Genomic DNA, 18561 nt, shown 5'->3' on the forward strand with positions numbered 1-18561 from the left:
AGTACTCCATCATGATACTGTTGCGGTTCAGGTGTTCATTGCCAAATTAATGAGTTTTTTGAAAACAACAATAGAGTTGAAAAAAGCGATATTAATGTCTGATGGAGCTGCCTCACAATATAAAAATAGAAAAAACTTTGCAAGTTCAAAACAAAATATAACGTCGATGCAGTGTGGCATTTTTTGCGACTTCTCATGGTAAAGGCCCATGCGATGCAATTGGTGGCATATTAAAACGAATGGCAGGTAATGCAAGTTTAGCTAAAGAACATGAACATCCCATTACAAGCGCAAAAGAATTGAATGATTGGTCTAATCAGAAAAGTAAAAAAAATTCATCAAAAATGTCATTTAGTTGGGTATCATATGAAGAATATGAACAAGGAGTAACAGAACGGAGCAATATTTTCAAAAAATCTATAATAATAGCTGCCACACAAAAGTATTACTCTTTTGTTCCGATTTCAGAAAATAAGATCAAACGAAGCTGTTTTCGAAAGATGACGAATCATTTACTTATGATGTATATAAAATATAAGGTGAAACTAGTTTTGTAAATTATCTATGTCATAAAAAAATATATTCCTAAGATAATAAAACTCGAAAATAAATATTTGATTCTTATATATATTTATATCACTTAGAACATTTAACTCTTTTCTTGAGAACCGTTCGCCCAATCGTTTTGTTGTCAAATAATTAATTGTATATTTTTGATCAAGCATTCCAATGAACGTATGGTTTTTGCTGGAGAACCATGGACAAATTAAGAAAAACGTGTATTTTCCTAAATAATTATGATTTTTCGAGCTTAAATTAGAAAATTAGTAACTCGAAAACCAATGCCTTTAGAATGTTTACTACCAAGAGCTTTTTGATTCAAAATGACTCTCTGCATCTTTTAAAATCATCAGAATACAAATATTTTGAAAAATGTTTGAATTAGAATTTTCATAAAAAAATTAATCTACAATAAAAAATTATTTTTCATTTCTCCATCCTGGACTTTTTTTTAAAAAGTTGCGTGTTAACGTCAAGTTTCTTTAAAAAAAAAAATTAAAAAAAATTCAACTCTTTTTTCTTTAAATTGAAATTTAATGTTTATTATTAATTTTTTTTGGTCGAAAAAAATTTTTTTTTGTACAGTGTATATTTTTTTATGGTGCATTTTTTATTCCCTACAACTCATTCTCAGACAGTTTTTCCATACAACCAACGGTTTCTGGGCTACAATGCTTCGAATAAAACCTATACCAAAAGGCATACGCCCTTTTAGAATGTAACTCATGGGTGTAAAAAATCTCTCCATCTGTGAAAAATGCTCAGTTTGCTAAGCCAAATACGTGTGCAAAGTTTCTTTCAAATCAAAAATGGTCGATTAAATTTTCGCGTATTTCCAGGCGATTTGAAATGATTTTGCTCTACCTTCTTATCTCAAAGGCTCGCTTTTTATGAATCTGATTTTATTCTACAAAATTCACATTCACATTAGCGTTCGCCTTATAAAAATGGGCTTTTTCCTGATGGTGATAAAAAAAATATGACAGAAAATTGAGTTTGTTAAATTTCCCGTGTAAGGTAGTAGCTTATTTGCAAAAAATTCTAAGCGCTTGCGAGCGGTCGCTAAGGCGAACGAAAACATGCGTGTAGGCATGTTTTTGAGTTCTTCGTGTTATTTATCAATTCCTGCTCAGTTTCGTGATAAAAAAGTTGTAGTAGATTTTGCGCTTGAGGATTGGCCAGAAATTCTCAATGGGACGCAGCTAGTCGTTGGGTGGGTTTGTCGACTTAGGTACCACATCGATATTCAGCCTCGGCCAAGCGCACGCAGTGATGTAACCACTTTTCCCTCGGTCTTCCTCTTAAGCATCTTTTGAAGCTTCTTGACGCTCAGGGTCGTCGGCCGTCTGGAATCAGGCTTTCTTCCGACGCTCTGATTATTGTCCAATAGTGCAAAGATGTTATAGATACTGGAACGTATCTGGCGTCTACAAAGTGCAGGGGCGGATTAAGGCGAAGGCGAAGCAGGCGGTCGCCTGCTCGTCATTCATTGGAGGGCGCTTGCTGCTTTGAAATATTTTACTTGTATTGAAATTACGCACATTCATAGAAATGCAAATGAAGAAACCAGTAAGTCTGCTGCTTGTGATTTAAAAAACGTTGAGTTTGATTTTTAACCGGATTCCGGAAAAAATACCCGGTCCAGATAGCTCCGTTCTGGTCCGGTCCGGAATAATCGGAAATTGAAGCCGGGAGAACTTCGAACCGGACTCTTTGGAATCCAGGTGCGATGTCGAACATAACTATTGATATACAGTCAGGTTTTTACGCGGATTTTTTACGAAGCTTTTTTACGCGATTTTTTTTTTGTTTCCGCTTATATTCCGTCGGTCTAGTTCCGCAACTGTTGTTGAGTCAATCACCGACGCCCGGGGAGGCAACTCCAACCCAGGACCCTAACTCAAGACCCGTTGATTAACGGACCGGCGCCAACGGCTTTACTTCCTCATGCGATGGAAGGCGTGATCCCAGAGATTTTTTGCCTCAGAAAATCTCCTGGTGTCGGCTAGGATTGAATCTATACCAGTTGGGTTGGTTGTGAGTGGATCACGCCACCTCACAACCATCGACACCTATGTCGGCGGTGGGATTCGAACCCAGGCATCGAGCGTGGTTGGCGAAGACGTTACCAACCACGCTATGCCCCCGCAATGCAATTATGCAAATTTTTGAATTAACGCTTTTTTACGCTGATTTTTGAATTAACGCGTTTTTTACGCGAAATTTCGAATTACGCGGTTTTTTAAGAGGTACGTATCCACCGCGTGAAAAAACCTGACTGTGAGCGAAAAAATGAAGGGGGGCCAAAATAAGTTTTCGCCTGCAGCTCAAATCAGTCTTCGTCCGCCCCTGACAAAGTGCCGCATGACGTTCACTTTCGACGCGGCGGGGTACCGTTCTTTGAACGCGCACACTAAATAAATGGAGAAGCTTTACTGTTTCCGCCATCACGGTGAAAGTTCGACTGATAGAGCTGTCAATTATTTTCTGCTGACTTATGGGTTACTATGATTGATGCTGCATGGATGGCTTCGTCAGGGCATATGAAGGTAAACTCATTAAAATCGGCTATAAGCTAACAAAAACAGTTTACAGAACTTGTAGAATATACTTTAACGTAACGTTGTTGTAAAGCTTTCCCAAACAAATTTCCATACAAATTTTGAATGCAATGTGCCAAGCGGAGACAACCAATCGACTCTCGGTAAGTTAGGGATTGTTTCAAGCCCCAAATGAAACCAAAAAACTTGGTCCTGGAAAATCGATCAGTTTGACCCATTCTAGTATTTATCGAGGCATAACACTTCTCAACTCTGGTTGCCCCGCATCCTGTTTCATAGACTGAGGCCGTTGCAGAAAGTCTTTGTCGGAGACTGCCAGTGCGGTTTTTGGGAAGGGCGATCCACAACAGACCAAATCCATCTGTTTCCGAGACCGTTAGCAGAGAAACATCCTCAGACCAAACTCCCAAATGTAATGAACTTAGACTCATCACTGAATAGAACCGTAAGCCTTCTGCGAAGTCCAACCAATATGAGGTTAGGCTGATACAAGTCATTTTTCCTGGTTTTTCAAAGAAATCAAAGATTTTTTTCGCAGGGCGTCGAGAGAATAATCCGGCTTCAACGGCACAGTGACAGGTCTCTGAACCAAATTAGGAAAAAAAAAAAACAAAAAGTCTTCGCCGCATGAATTGTTTTATGTTAGCTATACCCAACAAGCCGTTGAGACGTGAGAGTCTTGAGGACCTAAGCCAAACCAGTTTGCGCATTTCGGATCTAATAAAAGGCTTGATTTGCACCTCCCGCCAAAACTGTGATTCTGCCTTACGCGCCCTTCGAAATTCTGCCTTTCATATTTCTGCTTATTGAAATATTTTGCCTTGTGTGTACAGTCATAGAATTCTGCCTTTTATGATTCTGCCTTTCGTGCTTCTGCCTTTTGTGTTTATGCTTTCTGTGGTGAACCCGAACTCATTACTGATGTCAGAAAATATTTAAAATAGCAATATACGCATCTAAAGTGTCGTTAGGCCTTTTTCATGATCAGATTTTTTTTTTGCTCCAATCATGCTTAAAATTTAAATTTTAATAGGGAAACCGCTTTTATATTCATTTCAACATTTATTATTGCTCTTATTTGTTCTATTTACTGTAAAATTGTACTTTTTTAAAGTAAAAAAGAGACGAACCAGTCCGAAGACTAAAAGCCTATAATAAAGAAAAAAAAATTTAAAGTAAAAGTAGTTTTATTTTACCTCCCGATTCAGTCGAGTAGTCGGAAGTTAACAGCAATGAGAAAAGCGAAATAAAAGCGACGAGCGACGGTTCCCTTGCTAGTTCCTCATCAAAAATCTTTAGAATCGTATTTTTTTGTTTGGTTCTTGGGGTACCTACTCCTTTATAAATTGTGGTGGTACAAGAATCGTCATAATTCAATTTATTTTATTTTGAAAAGTTGTTAGCTTTTAAACCGTTTGATCAATACAAGATCTTTCTACGAAAGACCTCTAAGACCTTTTAAAGACCGAAAGACCGAAAGACCTTTTAAAGAAAATTATGAGATCGTACGGTAGTTTATTTTAACGTCTTCGGAAATATAAAAGACGATATATTTTTTTCTCATCAATTCAATTTATCTTCTCTTTATACATCTTTTGGTACCTAAAGCGGTTTACAAGTTTATATAAAAACGCTTGAGACTACTGGAATAAACTTAATCTATACTTTCCAGTTAATCATTTTGTTTAAATATACGAAACTGAATATTTTATAACTGATCACCATACGTCTCCATAATTTTATTTACAAAATATCTCCCTATGAGCAACGATGTGCAAAACGGGACCCAAAAATCTGAAAAGTATAAATTTTCCATTGGTTGTAGGTTATCCGATCGTTCCGAACTGTTTCACAAGATGGTACGGTAGAAATGAAATTAGAAATGAAAAACATGTTTTTCTGGCTTCCCTGCAATATGTTTTACCTCGATTGAGAAATTGGTTGTATTTTTGGTAAGGCTTGAAAATCAACCAAAAAGTACATAATTTTTTCTTCAAAATGAAATTTGTTGTATCAAAATCGGATCAAAACTGAGGCAGTTACAGGCGTTTGAAGTTAAGCTAAAAATTGTGATTTTAAACATCAAAATCATCGCAATTGCCTGATTTAGCAATATTTAAAGTGCGATTGAAAAACCAATATCTTAATCGATTGTTTTACTTTGGGAAAAGGTCATTTACAGCTTGACAATCTTCGGAAAAATGCAAAAAATCAAAAATATTGAAATGAAAATTCGAGTTTTTTCCGGTCTCCGACCACTGTGCGTCGTCTGATTGTCTGGCTTGATACCAAGAGTTGCGATTCTTTTTGTACTTAGAAGGATAATTTTACAGGATCTCTTTTGATGCACCTATTGATCATAGCGTAAACACTAGAGGTGGTAGAACGAGGTCTTACTCTTTTGTGTTCAACCGCAATCGTTCCAGTTGTCCAATATTTAGAGCACCTTGATAAGGTTGACTTTTTACCAACACAAAATGTCGCTTGTTAATAAACTAATGTTCAACTGATCTTTCATGAACCTATGTATGTAGGTCAAAAATAGACTGCTATGCCGTAATGTGTCGATGAAATTAAGGCCGCCAAATTGAACGATTTCTGTTGCCAATGTTCCGTTCAATGCTGTATGCTCTTGGTTTGCGGATGATACCAATGTATCGTCGGTATTAACCGCAAAGCAGTGGGTAAGGTATTCATGCCTTTGAAGAAGGAATCAGTGAGAATCTTGGTACTGTTTGGCGGCAAGGTTCAAAAGTTTCGTCTTCTCGAACAAAATTTGGGGAAGTGGTGCTTCAAAGCGGCTGAAGTTTCACTTTTTCGATTAATGAAAAAAGCACAGGTAGCACAGGTTCATGAAACGGAGTTTCCCAGCTCAAAAATATCTAAGTCCTAGAAAGTCGATTTGAAAGAAAAAAAAATCCAAATTAATTTTTTTAAGTCAACACCAGATCTCGACGCAGCCGCAAAAAGGACTTTTTATGGTTTACGTAGGCAACTGATATCCCGCAATTAACGCTCTACAGGACGCTGTTTTACTCGATGGTACTCAACGGCCAAGAGTGTAGGTCGATGAAGGAGGCCAACCGGCGGGCACTTAGAATCTTCGAGCGTAAGATCAATACTTGGTGGAAAACTGAAAAATGGAGTGTGGTGTAGGTGGAGGAGTAATCGGGTTCTGGATCATATGATTCATACAGGTTTTCTAGTAATTCTAATTTGTTGAATTCTATAAGTTGGTGTACAAGAATGACTTTTCTTTTTATTTACAATTGATATTAGGATTCGTCCAACAGCAACCACTAACAAAATCAAGTAGTTTTTCAAAGGTCGTCATAATTATTGAACTAAGTTTTGAGTTGATCGTTCTACGTTCTATTCGTTATATTGTTACGATTTTTACACTTAGTCAATCTTTCTTATATTTAAGTTCTGATAGGATCACGCGTGGTAAATTCGTTCATAAATGAGTACAAGCTATCAGCAACCTCTTCTTGGAAGATGATAAGTATTTCCTCTCATCAATTCTCATGATTCATACATGCCGACAATGAATTGAATTGAACTCGTGTATATTTGGACGTTTTAAGTGTCATCAAGTAACGCTTACGATGAGGAAAGTTAACATAATACGCTTTCTTCTATTACATATTCGCATGCGCAATTCTTTCATAAAGCATAATTTACTACCTAGTTTGATAAAAAAAAATTAACATTATAACGTCTTGAGTTTCTAATACCATTTTTCAATTAAGTAATTAGATCGTAATTGTAATGTTTCAAATAGTCAGTCACGTTAGAGCAATTAATTTTTTGATACTCGCACCAATCACGCTCCATTCCACTGCTCAAGAGTGAAACAATATTCCGATGCCAGTCTCACCATAAATCATCAATTGAAAATTATTATCGTTAGCGCACTTTCAACGCCTGATAAGTCCAGAAAAAAAAATATAAATATGAAAGAAGATCATCACCGCGTTTGTCCGCGTGAGTGACTAAGCCCACGACGTCGAAATAAATCAGAAGTACGCCGGAGGACGCGTTCGCAATGTGTATAAATTCTTTCTCTAGTCGAAAGCGAGGTGTCAGTCTGTTCGAGTGATTTGTGGTTGTTCGTCGTTTTGCACGGATATCTGCTTGTGCGAGTACAACAAGTGCGCGTGTGTCGTTCAAACGCAGCGAAAAAAAAATGTATGACGGTTTTTATCCAAATTTACAACCTTTGCTGATTTGGCAACCAACCGATTGTGAGTGTTTGATAACTTTATGTGATAACATTTAAAATTGTAGCAACTAGTGATTAACAACATTTAATTCCGTTTTAAAATGTAGATCAAACAGAGGAAGATGATGTTCTTGGGATTGTGCATGTGGATCCTTGTATCGAGCAAAATGGAACAGAACACCATACCGAGCGGTTTGAGTTGATGAATCGACACCGAATCGATGGCAGTTCCTCACTTTTGGTGGTGAGGCGTGGCCAGCCTTTTAAACTGAGGCTGTACTCTAACAGACCGTACGACGAGGATCGCGATGCTGTTTCCATCATCCTGTCCGTTCAACCGATGAATGGTGAGAAAGTAAGTCACGGTAATGGGACTGTTGTTTACTTGCCGTTGACAAAATCAGACGATAACGTGGATGAGGACGAGTTCGAATGGAAAGCTAGTTTGGAAGCAGTGGAAGACAATACGCTTCTCGTTAGCATTCAAGCCTCGGCAAATGCATCTGTTTCTAGATGGGAAGTCGCGATTGACACTAAGTGTTCCGAACAAACGAAAAACTACACCATGCCGGAGCCAATCTATTTACTATTCAATCCGTGGTGCGAAAAGGATCCTGTTTATATGGAAGGTTTGTAAATTTACTGATGAGCTGGGCGAAGGTGAAGATCGATGTTACAAAGTGTAGTGTGAATATTTGTTTAATAATTACAACATTCGTTAGTCAATAACTCAGTTTGTAAACATCATTCTGCGCCGATCTTCTATCAATATTTTATTTCAATAAATAAAGAGATGTTCTATTGCACTAGACGAGCAAATGCGCGAGGAATATGTTCTTGGCGACACGACACTAATCTGGCGTGGCTGTGATCGCAGTTTTCATCCAACCATCTGGAAATTGGGTCAGTTCGAGCGCGATGTGTTGGATTGTGGACTACTGCTGTTATCGAGTGTGGGCCGAGTAAGTGCAACATATCGTGGAAATCCTGTTCGAGTTTCACGAGCTCTTTCGGCCGCAGTTAACAGCAACGATGACAATGGAGCGTTGATGGGAAACTGGAATACGCATTTTCCGGACGGTACCGCTCCTTCGGCTTGGGTTGGATCGGTGGAGATTTTACAACAGTACTACCACACGAAGCGATCCGTCAGATACGGACAGTGCTGGGTATTTTCTGGAGTTTTAGCGACAAGTAAGATGTTATTTAGAATCGTAAAATTTTGGTCTTTTTCAAATATTCATTTTTTGACAGTTTCTCGTGCTCTTGGAATCCCATGCCGGGTGGTGTCCAATTTCAATTCGGCTCATGATTCCGAAGCGTCACTCACGATCGATTACTATTTCGGTGAGAATAATGTGCATTTGAGGGAGTTTAGTTCTGATTCGACATGGAACTTCCACGTGTGGAATGAACTGTGGATGCGACGGTCCGATCTTGGAGCAGGAGCTGACGAGCTGTATGATGGTTGGCAGGCTGTTGACGCCACCCCGCAAGAGATGTCGGACGGCATGTATAAGTTGGGACCCGCGCCGGTCAAAGCATTCGTTGAGGATTGGCCAATTCATCAGTACCAAAGCGATTGGAACCTGGGAGCGAGAAGACATAACTAATACTTATAAATTTGAGGAGCACACTTGCGACGAAAGACTAACGATGATGAAAGCATTGAAACAAACCGGCAGTCCGTTCGCAAGATTATATTTGAACGAGGATTTTCATGATATTGAATTTAAAGTTGACATAAGAAACGATGTTAAAATCGGTGAGCCTTTTGCCATTGTATTAAATATCAAGAATAACTCCGAGGAGCGGACTTATCCTGTCGAAGGAATTGTACATGTGGATACAGTTCTGTACACTGGAAGATTAAGGAAGCCTTTGAAGGCGATTCCCTTCAACATTGACGTGGAACCATCTTCTTCTAGCGTATTTGAATTGAATGTCGATTTCGATGAATACTACAACAATATTTTGGATCAGGCATACTTCAAGATTGTTTGTTCGGCCAGTGTGAAGGGAACTAACTATGAATATTTCGCCCAAGAGGACTACCGTGTGCGGAAGCCAGACATCAAAATTGCACTGGACAATGAACCGGTGAACGGTGCACCACTCTACATCACTGCTACACTTCAGAATCCGATGCCGATTCCACTGACAAATGGAGCCTTCCGGTTTGAATGCTCCGGGGTTTGGCAATCGGTGGACATCCCTAGTGATTACATAGAGGCGGGTGAGATGGCAACTGTGCGGTTCCGCATGATGCCTCAGTTCGAGGGACGGGCACAAATTGCGGCCAAATTTAATGCAACGGAATTGAATGACGTGGATGGCTTCCTAGCGTTTAAAGTGAATGAAAATGTGGAACGGAACGCTGGTCGCTCTTTGAAGGATGCACTTGTTTTTGCGTAATTGTGTTCAGTTTTTTTTTGGTATACCTAGCAAAGTAATCATAATTATTTGCTTTATTTGTTTGGTATTCATCATAGTTATTAATAATATGACTGAAATTAGCACAGAAACCTGCATGTATAATAAATTTGTGTTTTGCACATTCTCACAGAAACAAAATATTTTATTTCATGTCTCATATCACCTCTTTTCATGTTTTTTAATGTCTCGCTACGCAATTTTAAATGTGTATTCTACAAACAATTATAGAAATTTTGTACAGTTTTGAATATTTTGTCGTTCAGGAGCGTTTTTCTAAAAAATGCTTGACACACTTAAATTTATGAAGTGAACATGCGTCACGCGAAGGAATATTTTGGAATCCACAAAGTATTCCAACAAGAGTCAGAAAAGTATTGAAATAAGCAAGCACTCATTCATTTCTCATATAGAAATTCGCTCAAACTACTTGTTGGTGAACCACCCTATTGGAGCGGGCGTATTCCCCCCGGCGCGATGCAAGTAGCTCAGTATCAACATGACAACCGAGTGACAGAAGGAACTGCATCAACTGGCTGTGATTCTAATTCGCGGTTAATTTTTGGCTTGGGTTCGAGTCTATAAAAGCGCTTAGCGCAGATGATCTCTCTTCTCTTTCGCTACTGACACGATTAAATAAAGCTCGAAATGTTAATTAGATTTAAGACAAATAGTTAATAAAATAATAGTGTTAGCACGGTGTTGGTGTAAATTAAAGAAAGTGTATTTATCGCCAATGTGAAATCCAGTTCCCCGCGAGTGCAGGAAAAATACGTTTGGCTGGAAGCCGTTTTATTTCACCGTTGGCTGATGTCCATCCAACCAACTTCGGACCCTTAAGAGCTATCGGACAACTGGTCCTTCGAACCGGATGAAGGAACCCAATTACCCAATCCAAGAGACATCAGTCATCGCTATAGGAAGTTAAACCGAACTACGGATTGCCCAGCAGGCGACGCCATCTTTCTAATTGGCGTCGGTTTATTCACTAGAGGAAACCCCACGGAACTATTTATACAAGGCCCAATTCCTCATTAAAAATCGGTGAGTGCGATTCCAATAACCTACAATCCAAATCCCAGTGCTCGCGGTCTTTCGTTTTGTGGACACCCAGGTTTTCGCGACTCGATTTTGACATTAATTCATCGCTGTGCTACACTTACTTACCTGGAGGACACAAGCTGCAATTGGAAATAAATTGATACCCGAGAGGATACTCGCGTTCCCAGTCGTGTACAATCAATATCAGCTGATCGACATCTGACCATCGTTTGAGTTGGAGTTTGTTCGAGGAGCATCTTTAGTATAACAAAAGGCTCATATTCAAGAGCCATCAGAACACACTATGCCTGCTGCTAAACACAAATCACCGCAGCTGAAGTCACTGCAAACGAAGCTACGCGGACTGCAGACGTCTTTCGGCAATATGTATCGATTTATGGAACAGCACCGGGATGATACGAATTTGGCGGAGGTCGACGTACGACTGGAGCAGCTAGATCGCATGTGGGACAGAATGAACGAGGCTATTAACGACGTTGAGTCCCACGAAGAATCGATTGCCGATACGGACAGTTCCGTGAAGGATCGCATCGACTTTGAAAATCGGTTCTACGAGCTAAAAACATTTCTCATTGGTAAGCAAAAGGAAGATTGTGATCAAACCATATTAAATCAGACTACTCGCTCTCTCGATAATCCCCCCACCTCTACCCCTCATGTGCGGTTGCCCCAAATTACCCTTCCAAAATTCAGTGGCAAATTAGACGAATGGCTTACGTTCCGTGATCTCTTTACGTCACTAATTCATTGGCAGACTGATCTTCCTGAGATAGAAAAGTTCCACTACTTGCGTAGCCAGCTAGAAGGGGAAGCGCTATCGGTTATAGATTCACTCCCTCTCATTAAGGCAAATTATACCGTCGCGTGGGAATTACTAACGAAGCGATATTCGAACACGAAGGTTCTCCGCAAACGACAGGTTCAAGCTCTCTTCGAGTTACCAACGGTTGGGAGAGAATCGGCTAATGAGTTACATACCCTTCTGGATACTTTCGAAAAAACTATTAAGTCACTCGATCAAGTCACCCCTCAACAGGCTGATTATAAGGATATGCTATTGGTTCATCTTCTATGTTCGCGCTTGGATCATGGCACGCGTAGAACATGGGAAGAATTTTCTTCGTCTAAGGAATCGGATACGGTTAAGGAGCTGCTTGAGTTCTTGCAACGTAGAGTCAGAATTCTGGAATCATTGCCTATCAAGTCCAATGAACATAAGGTAGAATATACACAGCCTAAACATCCAAAGGGACCAACCTCGGTTAAGGCATACAGTGCATCGATTCAACAGTCATCGGGTAGCAGTAAATGTGTTTGCTGCTCGGATAATCACCCTCTCTATCAATGCCCATCGTTTCAAAAAATGATCGTTTCCGACCGAGATGCACTACTTAGAAATCGTTCCCTGTGTCGAAATTGCTTTCGCCGTGGTCATCATGCGAGAGAATGCAGTTCCAAATTCACTTGTAAGCAATGCAAAGGGAAACATCACACGCTAGTGTGCTTCAAGGGTAAACCAACCGATGAAAAACCGAACGTGAATAATGAACCAAAACCGTCACCGACAGCTTCGGGTGATGAGCTAACTGAATCCAAAGTTGTCAACTTGGCGACTACTAGCAGGGTGGCCTGCAACGCAGCGGCTGGTTCAACGACGGGTGTATTTTTGCTCACTGCGATTGTCACTCTGGAAGATGATCGAGGTGGACAGGTTCATGCCAGAGCATTGTTGGACAGTGCTGCGGAATGCAATTTGATCAGCAATAGAGTGCGGAAACTACTCACGGTCAAGGAACACCGATGCATGGTTGAAGTCGTTGGCATCCAAGGTTTGGCTACCCGGGCCCAGGGCAAAATTACTGTTAAAGTACGTTCGAGATTTACGGATTTCTCCCAGCCAATGGATATGTACATTCTCCCGAAAATCGCTGCACAAATGACTTCATCATCGGTCGATATAAATAAATGGAAACTACCCAGCGGGATCGAACTGGCAGATCCAACATTTTTCAAAGGTGGCTCAGTTGACCTGGTGTTGGGAGCTGAAGCCTTTTTCGACTTTTTCATAACTGGTCGTAAAATCCGATTAGGGGATACCTTACCTTCATTGGTGGATTCGGTGTTTGGCTGGGTTGTTACGGGCAAATGTTTGGTGGATAGTCCCATTAAGTCTGTAATTTGCGACATCGCAATCAGTAACAAACTAGATACTTTACTGGAAAGGTTTTGGGAAACTGAAGACATCGGTCAAGATTACAAGCACTCTCCCGAGGAGGCTAGGTGCATGGAATATTTTACACAAACTACACAACGGCAAGGTTCTGGTCGATACACGGTGTCCTATCCGAGGAATAGTGAGGTGCTATCCCAGCTTGGTGATTTGAAGGCTATAGCAGAGCGGAGATTCATGCAGTTGGAGAGACGTTTAGAACGAGATCAAAATCTACGAGAGCAATATGCAGCCTTCATGAGCGAATATGAATCTATGGGCCACATGCATTTGATACCCGATGAACACAATGCGAACGTTAAGCGATGCTTCCTCCCACATCACCCAGTGGTGAAGGAAGACAGCACAACTACTAAGGTGCGGGTGGTGTTTGACGCCTCCGCAAAAACATCTACCAATATTTCTTTGAACGACAGTTTGCTGGTAGGCCCTGTTATTCAGGAAGATTTGCGCTCAATTATACTTCGGAGTCGTACACGTCAGATTATGGTGGTCGCCGACATCGAAAAGATGTTTCGGCAAATCGAAATTCGCCCCGAGGATCGGCGGCTTCAGTGCATTTTGTGGCGTCTCTCACCTAACGTTCCGATTTCCATATACGAACTAGCGACTGTTACGTATGGCACGAAGCCGGCACCATTTTTGGCAACTAGGGTACTTATGCAGTTGGCTTCAGATGAGCAGCACCGATTCCCACTGGCCGCGAAATCAGTTAAGGAGGATTGTTATATGGATGATGTGATAACAGGTGCGAACGATCCAGATACAGCTAAAGAACTACGAGTGCAGTTGCAGGAAATGTTACGCCGAGGTGGGTTTTGGTTGCGAAAATTTGCTTCTAATTGTAAGACCGTGCTCGAAGGTTTACCGGCAGAGGACCTCTCTATACAGGTTGACGACGGAATTAATCTAGACCCTGATCCCATGGTTAAAACGTTGGGTTTAATTTGGATGCCGAAGACAGATGTTTTTCGGTTTCGCTTTCACATACCGCCTCTGTCACCGGACGTGCACTTTACGAAAAGGAAAATTCTCTCAATAATAGCCACTCTATTCGACCCGTTAGGACTTATCGGAGCATTGATTACTCGAGCTAAAATTTTTATGCAACTACTTTGGTGTTTGGAAGATCAAGAGGGGAATAAATTGTCTTGGGACTCTCCCTTGCCAACAAGGATTGAGGAAGAATGGCGGGTATTTCACCAACAAATCCCGCTTTTGAATGATCTGCGTATCGACCGTTGTGTTATGCTATGCAATCCAATTTGTATCCAAATACACATGTTTTCGGATGCTTCTGAAAAGGCTTTCGGAGCCTGCGCGTACATGCGTACCGAAGATTCTTCCGGTAGGATTAAGGTTGTACTTTTATCGTCAAAAGCCAGAGTTGCACCGTTGAAAACCCAATCGATTCCCAGACTGGAATTACGGGGTGCATTAATGGCAGCTGAATTGTTTTCAAAGGTGAAAGACTCAGTCAGGTGTTTGGCAGAAGTTTTCTTTTGGACTGACTCAACAACAGTGCTACGTTGGTTGCTTGCGACACCTTCAACTTGGACAACGTTTGTGGCAAATCGCGTGTCCAAGATTCAATTGCTGACTGAAAACTGCCATTGGAATCATGTGACCGGGGAACATAATCCGGCTGATCTTGTGTCTAGGGGAGTTAGGCCAGATGACATTATCAACAACAACTTATGGTGGATGGGACCCGAATGGCTATCCAAAGGTACGCAACATTGGCCGAAACCACAGACGCTGTCACCTGAGAACCTGGAAGAGGAGAAAAGACATGTAGTGTTGGCGGTGGCTCCACAAAATCCTAGTTTTTTTGAATGGTATTTTACACAGTTTTCCAATTACAACGCTTTAGTTCGACGAACGGCGTACTGGCGGCGATACCTGAGCAATCGGTGGCTGAGAAGTAAAGAAAATCGACAGGATGGACCATTAACAACAGTAGAGCTTCGACAGGCAGAATACAAAGTCATTCAAGTGGTCCAAGCAGAAACATTTCCCAATGAGCTCAAGGCACTGGCGAAGAAAGAATGCGTACCACGTTCATCACCGCAGGGGTGATTGGTACAATCCCTTCATTGCGGAAGACGGTTTATTGAGGGTCGGGGGGAGGTTAGGGCAATCGAGAGAGTCTGATGATGCAAAGCACCCCATTGTACTTCCCGCAAAACATTTGCTTACCAAATTGCTCTTCCAATGCTATCATATGAAACTTATGCACGCTGGTCCACAATTATTATTGAGTACTGTTCGGCTTCAATACTGGCCCTTGGGCGGGAGAAATGTAGCGAGAACAGTTTGTCATCAATGTATGCGGTGCTCAGCTGATTCAGCAGTTTATGGCTGACTCACCGACATCCAGAGTAACGATGGCGAGACCATTTTCGACCACAGGGGTCGATTATTTCGGACCAGTTTATATTAAACAAGGATATCGTCGCAATGCGATAAAGGCGTATGTTTCCGTCTTTGTCTGCTTCACGACGAAGGCAACACATTTGGAGCTAGTAACAGACCTTTCGACGGCACGATTCATCCAGGCTTTGCGAAGGTTCACAGCTCGTCGAGGAAAATGTGCCACATTGTGGTCAGATAACGGCACAAACTTTATTGGAGTCAGAAACCAGATGAAGGAGCTTCTCAACAACCTAAAGACCAAAAGGCATCATCAAACAGTTGCCATAGAGTGCGCGGACGAGGGCATGCAGTGGAAGTTTATTCCACCCGGAGCACCACATTTCGGTGGCCTGTGGGAGGCTGCTGTACGGTCGGCGAAAACACATCTTCTCAAGGTGCTTGGGAACTCGACAGTCTCATACGAGGATATGACAACGCTTTTGACGCAAGTCGAGAGTTGCTTGAATTCACGGCCGCTCACTCAAATGTCGGATGATCCCGAGGATCTGCAACCGCTTACACCAGGTCACTTTCTGGTAGGTTCTGCGCTTCAATCACTTCCATCAGCAGACTACACCAACACAAATTATGGGAGGCTTAACATGTGGGAAGCGGCACAAAAAAGGCAACAAGATTTCTGGCGTAGATGGAGAACGGAATACCTTAATCAGCTTCAGGGACGAGGAAAGTGGTGGAAACCGCCAGTCGAAATCACGCAGGGAAGCTTAGTAGTAATTCGGGACGATAACCTACCACCCACACGTTGGAGAATGGCACGAATCGTTGAAACTCATCCAGGGCGAGACGGGGTGGTTAGAGTAGTTACCCTTCGTACGGCGAACGGGACAGTAAATAGACCGGTGGACAAAATATGCATCTTACCGGTGGCAACAGAGGACGATGAATTGAAGCAGAGCGACTAGTTGGCTGAAACACGGGACGTTTCAGGGGGGCGAGGATGTTGGTGAACCACCCTATTGGAGCGGGCGTATTCCCCCCGGCGCGATGCAAGTAGCTCAGTATCAACATGACAACCGAGTGACAGAAGGAACTGCATCAACTGGCTGCGATTCTAATTCGCGGTTAATTTTTGGCTTGGGTTCGAGTCTATAAAAGCGCTTAGCGCAGATGATCTCTCTTCTCTTTCGCTACTGACACGATTAAATAAAGCTCGAAATGTTAATTAGATTTAAGACAAATAGTTAATAAAATAATAGTGTTAGCACGGTGTTGGTGTAAATTAAAGAAAGTGTATTTATCGCCAATGTGAAATCCAGTTCCCCGCGAGTGCAGGAAAAATACGTTTGGCTGGAAGCCGTTTTATTTCACCGTTGGCTGATGTCCATCCAACCAACTTCGGACCCTTAAGAGCTATCGGACACTACTTTTCAACGTCAACCTCGATACTCGAGTGCTACTGTATTTAAAATGCGAAGTGAGTTTTTTGCAATTTTGTGAATATTTGGAACTAGTATAGAGATTAAAAAATAATAACTAGTCAGGGGACTTTTTATTCTTGTTTGATCAATACATTATAGGAGCAGTTTGGTGGTTTTATGTATCTAATGCGATATCTTATTGCAGTCCGAATAAATCCGACCACCTCGTGTTATGTTTAAACCAAATACGTTACCATTGATCAAATATGTTACCATGAAATAACTTACAAATTACCTAAGCACTAGGTTGTGTGGTAAACTGGGAGAAGTATAATTTGTTCCTTTAATAATGATTACATACTATGATTTGGTACAACAAAGACCTTCAAATTTCGCTTGGTGCACAAGCAGTGCACAAAAGTTTCGTCATCTCGAAAAAAGCCTTCATGCAAAATTTCAGCTCAATCGGACTTCGGGAACACCTGCCTCAAAGCTGTCAAAGTTTCACTTTTTTGATCGATGAAAAATTAATGAAAAATCATAAAATTGTCGATATCGAAATTTTTTTAAGATGCCAAAAGTCTTAAAAATACATGGAACGCCGGGTCTGGTGTATCTTAAAAGTAAAATCGAAAAAAAAAATACTTTCTGGGCCTTAGAAATTTTTGAGCAGGGAATCTCCCTTATTTCAAAAGTCCCAGAAAGTCGATTTTTTTAAAAAAATTTCATTAATAGCCGAAAAAGTGGAAATTCGACCGCTTTGAGGCACGTGTTCTCGTAGCCCGATTGATATAAAATTTTTATTGAAGATTATTTTCGAGAAGACGAAACTCATGAGCCCTACTGTGATACAATAAAACTAATTTTTTTTTCATGAATACCAATGCATTGGCTCCAAGCTCGAAAATTTTCAAAATCCCAGAAAGTCGATTCTTCCGAAAATTGTCTTTAGAGATAAGACCAGATCTCGATGTTTCATGCATTTATTAGACATTTAGCATCTAGTAAAAAATTTCGATTTGGACGATTTTATAAACTACATACTAGGGGTACTGGGGGTAAGCCCGGCAGTGAGGGTAAGACCGTCACCCCTAGGGTTTTACTAGAAAACACAAATTAACTGTGTTTCAGAATATATAGTATTGGTATTTGATATTTTGGACATTTTAAGATACATCAAAGCCACCGTGAAACGTTAAACGTCAAAATAATAGACAAAACACACGCTACAGCAGCCGATGCGTAAAAGGATGTAATTTTTTGTAAGTGGAACTTAAGCTTTTATTCATTTGAATTTTTTTTTCGTTGTTCTACAATTTGTTGCCTGTATTATTAGCAATCAAAAGAATTTGATCTGAGGTAAATCAAAGCAATAAATTGTCAGAAATACTCTTTTTTAAAAAATGTGTGCTGACGGGGTGAGACCGTCATCCAGTGAGCAAGGTAAGCCCGACATGGTTTGAGGTTAGTTGGATGTTACTGACATATATTTTTCATCTATTATCGATGCCTTGCTGCTAAATAAATCAATAGATCGACTTATGCACTTAAGCTCTTCTGTGATTTATAAATGAAACCAAGGGTTATAAGAGGTGTCGAATGTACTGGATCAAATCACAAAACTGACCGCTTCCCCGGTGGTATTTGGAATATGCTCCGATGTGGTCAATGTGATCCTGGCTTCGATGAAACTAG

General features: G+C 40.8%; 1 protein-coding gene and 1 pseudogene across 1 annotated transcript in view; both read left to right on the forward strand.

Moving 5' to 3' along the window:
• The window catches only part of LOC129727533 (annulin-like), a 32764-nt gene that overhangs the window by 2960 nt on the left and 11243 nt on the right, over positions 1-18561 (forward strand). The gene's annotated exons all lie outside the window — the stretch shown is intronic.
• On the forward strand, positions 7186-10266 carry LOC129727534 (annulin-like; annotated as a pseudogene).

The sequence above is a fragment of the Wyeomyia smithii genome, chromosome 3 (genome assembly GCF_029784165.1).
Source record: "Wyeomyia smithii strain HCP4-BCI-WySm-NY-G18 chromosome 3, ASM2978416v1, whole genome shotgun sequence".
Classification (NCBI taxonomy): Eukaryota; Metazoa; Arthropoda; class Insecta; order Diptera; family Culicidae; genus Wyeomyia; species Wyeomyia smithii.